Here is a 7,946-nt window from a genome sequence, read left to right on the forward strand (position 1 = left end):
CTGCTACGGATCGGTTCGGACGAGGTCGTCTGCTAGACGGAGAGGAGGAGGTGAGACGCGTTGCGTTGCGGCGGAGAGGAGGGGGAGGAGAGGCGCGTCCAAAATAAAAGCAGTCGCCATGGAAACGGAGACGACGCTTGGGTTTTGATTGGTCGGGAGCGTTTGAGAGAGAGCGTCGAGTGGGGGTGACGGTGGTGCCACCGCGTTCCGTAAATAAGAAGCAACGCCGCTGTGTTCTCCAAGCGTTGCACGGGATGGGGGCAGGCAGGCCTCGCGTTGGGAGCACGGCGGCGTAGCGGGCATGAGGCCAAAGTTGCCGAAACGCCGGCGGGTTTCCTAGGTGGCAGCGTTTAAAAATAAAATTGTCCCCGCGCTCAGGAATGAAGCGCTCGACAAAGATTAAATGCCAGCAGCGCCCCCACTACGTCTTTCGTCCCATATATTTTTTTTTTATTTCTTCGCTTGTTCGGGGTCTTGCCTGACACCCGACCCCTCGTAGGAAAAGGAAGAAAAAACAGGCGCGTTGTGGTGGTTCCTTCGTGTTCTTGCTTATTATAGACGCATTTCTGGGAGAAAAGGCGCCGTATAAACACGCTTTAGGTGTAGTAAGGTCGTTAGTGGCTCGTGAAAAGCTGGCATGCGTCAACTAGGAAACAGCTGCCGTGCGGGCACGCCAAGTTCTAGGTTCGACAAACCTTATAGCTCCTGCTGTAGACACATGTAGACTTGAAAAAAAAAAAAAACGTAAGGTTCGCTGGTTCGTAGCCCTGAGGATCTATTTTGTTCGTAGGCGTGCGCACCCCCGCCCCCCTCTAATACATCGTCTATACACTGAGTTCTGAACGCGAGGGCCTCAATGGGACGGGGTCAGGAAGGATGGGCAGGCGGGGGTGCAGTAAAACAACGCCCCCCCCCCCCCCTTAAAGGAGAAACCTGCGCACACCTATGGTTCTGTTTACCTAATGTTGTAATGCTGTAATCTCGTCGTATTGGTAAGTAAAGAATGGAAATTCTGAGATACTTATGTATACGCGAATATGCATCATTGTATCCGGGTTGAATGAAGACATCAGCCAACACTAGCCGATATTAGGCATCGTTTATTTACATTAACCAGTACTGGTTATACGTATACGAGTAAATACGGTATACCGGAACACGTTCGCTTGCCGCTCAAAACTAATAACAATAATATATGGGGTTTCACGCACCAAAACTACGACGTGGTTATGAGGCACGCACTAGCGGAGGGCTCCGGAAATTTCGACCACCTGGTGTTCATTAACGTGCATCTACATCTAAGTACACGGGCGTCTAGCGTTTGAACCTACATCGAAATGCGACCGCCGCGACCGGGATCGAACCTACGACCTTCGGGTCAGCAGCCGAGCACCGTAACCACTGTACGCTAAGAGGGCCGGGGAGAAGAGTGTGATAAGATAAGCTCTCAGATATAAAGGTGCTGTGAAATATAACACTCGTAGCTGCAATGTTTGACATACAGTATTTGCGCCTAACTACGATTACAACTTACACTTTTTCAGTTCAAGTGAATAGACATTTCTAAGTGCTGTTGCAAAGCAGCACTGCGACTTTTTTTATTTTTTTTTGCCAAGTTGTGGTTGTCTCCGACAAAGCTGGCTTCCCCACATTTCGTGGCAGCGTGAGGAGAAACCTGCTTCAACGACTCGTTCAGTTCCGCGCGCGACAGGACGTTGGCAGGGGGGGAAGGGGGTTGCGAAAGAGGTTCTTACACCCCCCTACCCCCGTAGCCACACCAGTACTTGCCCCCCACACAAGCAACGCCAGCCAGCACTCCCCACCCCCCCCCCCCCCCCCCCCCCCCCCCCCCCCCACCTGCGATGCAACAAGGGTCCCCCGCTTTCCGGGGGTAAAGGTGGACGCCACCAATGAAGAACGGTTTGTAAATGCGTCAATTTTGCATAATATTATTTTAAGGCACTCAATATTCTATTTTAATGAAAATAATGTCATAATACGTTGATTTAGTTGTGTTATAGTAACTATTCTAATTAAATATTGTCTAAATATCTATTTATCCTGAATATTAATGAACACTAACAGACAATAATGCGAAGTAAAGTATAAGGGAAGTTATTAGTAGTAAATGTAATGTAAATGTGAAGAAAGAAAAGTGGACGAAAAGATAGCTTGCCGCAGGCAGGGACCGAACCTGCGACCTTCGAATAACGCGTCCGATGCTCTACCATGCTCTACCGATGCTCTTCCTTCACATTTACATTACATTTACTACTAATAACGTCCCCTATACTTTCCTTCGCATTATTGTCTGTCTGTTAGTGTTCATTAATATTGTGTATAAGAAAGAAAAACGAGCCCTTAAAATTTCCACTTCTTTCTTTTATTTATCCTGAAGTCATTCATGCTCTGTTTTTGCATAAGTAGAATAAAATCTCGGGCTAGAAACACGGGGTAAATACGTTTTCGGTTATGATCATTTTGAGCAAAGAAAAAGTATACTTTTGTCTTGGCTCGCGGGAAGCAGCACGTTGAACTGTTTGCTGAACATGGCAGATGCCTTCAGCAATGTGACTATATTCAACAGTGAACTGCAAAATGAAGTTAAATGAACGCACATCTATGACGCAGGGGGTTCAACTGATCAAAAGGTCAATCTGTCTTGCGCTTTCTCAGCCACTAGTCGACACAATCAGCCAAAACAAGCGGTGTACACAATTGTGTACAAAGCGTCTCATATGGTTAAAAGGCAACCTCAGGAGTCCTGCAGCCATTATCGTGAAAAACCGCAACGTGTATAATCCTGCACATTAATGACGGGAAGGATCTCGGCTGAGTACAGGTATAGCGCTGACTTGGTGGTGCGCGCCCGCGTAAATATTTAAAGAGAGACGGCCCCCCTGCCGCCTCCCCCCCACCCACCCCCATTTTTTACTTGCGCGCGCCGATGCACCCACATTCTCCTAGGGTCTAACACCTCCCCTCACTTCATATTATATTAATTACGTGCGTCTTTTGCGATTAAAAAAAATGGACATGTCATAAATTGTCGCCTTATGCGCACGCCTAACGTTTGAGCGTGAGACCACATAACGGTGTCTCCTCGAAGCTGCGACACTGCAACGCTATTTCTGCAGCGATGTGTGGGTAGCATTGCCATCCTTCCCCGAAAAAAAAAAAAAAAACGGCCCTTCGACCGGGGGGGGGGGGGGGAGAGGGGGAGGAGGCAAACAGGAGATCATATTAATGTTGATCAATAGACGCTATGCCAAGTCTTCGGCGTGCAGTGCCATTTAATGCAACATTGCTTTCCTTGAGCCAAATAAACCTTATGTACAAAGACAGCACACTGAGCTAACCAACTAGTCTAATTGCTGGCATAAAAATACCCGTGATTGGAATGACGCTTCGCCTATTGCTCTTAATGTGCTGCGCTGAAAAGGGACCGCGATACTTCGTCCATAAAACGCTCTTCTTTGCATCTGGGTCCAACAGGAAAGTGGCATTATAGACACAAACGAACGTTAAAAATCTATGCAGTCCATATGCCGCAGGAATGTCGGATATTCATCTATACATACACGCGCAATAATATGCTCTATTCCATTGATCGCTACACTTGAAGGGATCTTAAAAAGTGGTTGACGACTAAATGTGCAAAGGTTTTGGATGACGATAAATATTTACCGTCGTAGTTGTTGCACTGACGCGTATACAACACCCCAGATAATAAATATTTGCGATATTATGACAAAAAAAGAAACGGCAAATGGGAGCCATTGGGGACCGGCAACCAGGCCGCTATCCGAAAAAACCGGTCGGGCCGGTTTAAAACCGGACAGGTGGCAACCCTAAGGCTGTACCGATCGAGCTAATCCCCACTCTCATTGGGCTCAGTTTCAAGGCTTCAGCTGGCAAAGTAATCATGAGAATTCATAATTCGGTCCTTTCTTTCACTACGCACAACGTCACCAGCATCCACGTCAGGCGATACCGGTTGCGCCAGGATCGTTCGGTTATAAAACCTCAAATCGTAGACAATGCCAAATGTGAGCGTCGCGAAGCAAAGACAGCTTCAACCATAGGCGTGCACAGTGTTCTCCATTAGGGGAGCCGAAGTGGACGAAGTTTCACCGCAACCCCCCCCCCCCCCCCCCGGCTCTTCCCGAACTCCTGCCACTGAGGCAGCGGCGTAGGCAGAAATTTTTTTCGGGGTGGGCACCACCTTGATCCGACATGGGGTCCGGGCAGATGAGCGTAGTCGAGTGTCATTTTGTTCTCTGTATCGCACGGGGGAAAAAAATTTGGGGGGCGGGGGGCGCGGTGTGCCGGCCCCTGGCTACGCCACTGCACTGAGGCCCTTACGATCAGAACCTAGTGCAAAGGCGAGGTATTAGGGTTAGCCCCCCCCCCCCCTCCATGATTTGTGCATGTTTATGGCTTCAACAGCGTAAGCGACATTTCGTCGAAAAACTTCAAAGGTATCAGAATGGGCGGACGAGCGACTCAACAACTGTGAAGGGTACATTTGTAACACTTGTTCGGAGCCGGCTGCCCTCTGTACCAGCTAGTGCTGTCGTGACAACCGTCCTTCATGTTGGTTGCTTACTATTTTTTTTTTTATCGCCATTCTGTGAACTTCAACCGGCATGGCGCCTTGGGTAACTCGTTCACTCGGACCAAGGACTTGGACCATAGAGTTTCTCACAGGAAACTCTATGACTCGGGCCGCTGCAGCCTGTCTCTATATCATCACAATCACAGAATGAGGCTAAAAATCAAAATTTAGAACAATAAACAAAGAACAGACGGAATTCTACGTAAACATATTGATTCGTTTTCTCGAAAGCCCAAGTACTTTTACTTGCGGAACCCGCGTCAGTTTTCTCCGCTTCTTTGTCGCTAGACGCCAGGAAGTAGTTGTCAGTGCTCTGGCGGAACTTTTTCGGGCATTTATCATGTTAGTTTTTTTCTTTTTCTTTTTTGCGAGCCTAAGAAACGGGCGCCAAAATGCATCCTTGTGACTCAACACAGGGTTTGTTTTAAAGTTACTGCTACACGCAGGACATTACGTAAAGTGTTCGCGGATTGACACGCGATAGGTCGTCTCATATTGGCGTAATTTTGACTCGACCATTTACATTTAGCGGCCGGATTCGTAGAGACGTGACGCGGTTATTTCGAACAATTTCTCATAACAGTAGTTAATACTAAAGATATTGATGTCGCATTTCAGTCCGCGATGACTGTACGCAGTACATCATATAAGACCAAAGGATAAACAGAAAGTAATCGGCACATACTTGTTGTTTCATTACGGAGAAGTCCGAGAAAGGTTCCACTACCGCAGAAGTTTTGTTTGCGCGCCAAACACGTACCTTGCTCTTCATCGGCTACGTCGAGATGGCGGCACTAATCAGGCGCATTATCATCGCATTGAAGAGGTACAGTGGCTAGAATAGCCACTGTACCTATTCTAGCCATTGTAGAAGAGGTCTTCAAACATGTATTCAAATGACACTAGTTGCGAAACTCCACATCGGGTGCGTGTATCACAAAATCCAAAAAAGAAGTGCTCAAAAAACTATAATTTTGTGGCGCCATCTGTTTACGGAGAAACAAACCATAATTTTGTATTCGCAATCAATTTACCCCAAGTGCCGTTTTACGTCATCGTTCCCAGGTGGCGCTAAATTCGCTAAACTTTGCACATTTGTTCAGTTTTGTTTTCGGATCCGAGTTTCACAACTTGCATTATTGAACAACCCTGAGCTCGTAGAGAAAACGTTGCCATAACATTGAATTAAAGTAAAAAGCGTCAAATTTCACGCATTTACATTTTCTGCAAATGATTCAGGCAAGGTACTTACCTCCTGAAAGCTTCAAACATGGGAACTTGTGAAACGCTGTTTTTACTTGTTCATCACGCTCCGTTAAATCAAGTTTTTCACAAGTGTCATACTTTGGCACTTTATTAAGAGCGCAAAAAGAATGCAACCCACTCCAATTGCTAGCCCCACTTGCTAATTAATACTTTTACCATCTCTCTTGTAAATATAGCAAATGATGTTTCACTACGAAGCTCGACCTTTCCTTGTTACCCTCAAATGCCGGTTAACTGTCACTGCTTACTTTAAAGGGGTACTGACACAAAATTTCGCGGCCGAGATAGCCTGCTGGATCGATTCCCGTGTACGTGCGTGTACCATCTGCAAAATATCGACAGCGAATAAAGCTTGGAAGGTATTTTATATGAATTTTGAAGTTCGCGAGCGCGATCCAGCATTATAGGCCGTACCTAGTGCATTGACACCCTCGGAGGTGACCCGAGGTGACCCCTCTACTTCCCCTACGTAACCGTTGCAGCCGGTACAAGTTATGACGTCATAGCCGCCATTTCTGTTTTGACGCGCTTCCCGACGAATCGCTCCTCGCCAGCGGGTCAAACCTGAAGTGATTCGCCACGTCGAAAGTTCCTTCCATCCCCGCCGCGAGAAAATCGACGCCATCAGACGACGATGAGCCCGACGACGACAGACCGCGCGGATATGCGTCACTGTTCTGTGTGCTCACGTGACCGAGCGTTTCACTCGCTAGGTGGTGATAGTTGCACCCGGCGGCTTGTCGTTTTTGGAGCTCTGTGAAACCGAAACTGAGACTGTGTCGGTAATGAGGAGCTTGTAATTAATTATCTGTCGCGCGCTGCAGCAAACGATGTGCCGTGTTATGAATAACAGGCCCCCAGCAACACACTGCAGCAAAAAAACTCGGGGCGAAAATTTTTGTGTCAGGACTCCTTTAATACTATCTATACATCTGTACTAGCCCTCTGCTGGCGAGATGCGCGACCAGGAAAATGTCACTTTATGCTCACAATGAGGCTTCCGATTCGTATTTCGGCATTAGCACTCTAAAAAAGTACAGATTTTAACATCGAAGTTGTTGAAGCTCGCCTAAGTTTGTGTGATGTCACAAGAAAACTCAAGTGGGTATGTGCCACAGGAATTGGGCAAGCCCCACTCCCGGGTATAGTAGGTGCGAGTGTCAAACGAACACGTGAAAAAGAGAAAGAAAGGAGAAGAGAAAAATAGAGAGAAATAAAGAGAATAAAGAGATAGAGAAAAACATAGTTCCTTCAGGCTTTGCAGCACTAGCGCAAAGCTGCCAGAATTTTTTTTCGCAAGGTCAGCGAGATGAATAGCTCACATGCAATGAGACCGGAGAGGAAAAAGGCCGCTGCAAGAAGTATAAAAGGAAATACCTTTCCACACGTACACACTCGGTGACCGACTAAATCCTCACAAACACACAAAAATACCAAACTTTCACATCTTGTACCACACTTCGATAAACCACGTTGACTTGAACATTGTAAACGTCTCCCCGAGTAACATGACCATCAAGTTCAAGCAGGCAGGTTCTAGCCGAGTGAAAGTGGATTCAGTCGAACTGAATGAAATTACAAAAAAAAGTTCTGTATAGACATAGCTCGATATAGAAAATATATTCAAGGGGATTTTACAACTGTTTGATGCACGCAATAATCAGTTACATGTGGGTTCGATATATGAGGCTTCGACTGTATGTTCATGGCTACACAAGGTAGAGCAAGATACAGTGCAGAGACTACTTGTGCAGAGATTACGTAGCAGTTCCTTATCAATTCCATGCCGCTATTACCACAATTACCACAGTTTTACCACATGGTAAACTGGAAATCATTGCGAGAGGCTTTCATCCTGCAGTGGTCAAGGAATTGGCTGACAATTACGATTACCACAGTTCTATCCCATTTATAGCACGAGCAGAGCATTGCTCCAACAGCTGTCAAATTGTGAGAACATTATCGCAAAAGGCATTGCTGTAACTTATGAAAAATTGCGGCCTTGGACTTTCTTTTCAATGGCAAACGAAGTGTTAGCAAATGCGAGCCACCACCCATGAAA

The sequence above is a fragment of the Rhipicephalus sanguineus genome, chromosome 10 (genome assembly GCF_013339695.2).
Source record: "Rhipicephalus sanguineus isolate Rsan-2018 chromosome 10, BIME_Rsan_1.4, whole genome shotgun sequence".
Taxonomy (NCBI): domain Eukaryota; kingdom Metazoa; phylum Arthropoda; class Arachnida; order Ixodida; family Ixodidae; genus Rhipicephalus; species Rhipicephalus sanguineus.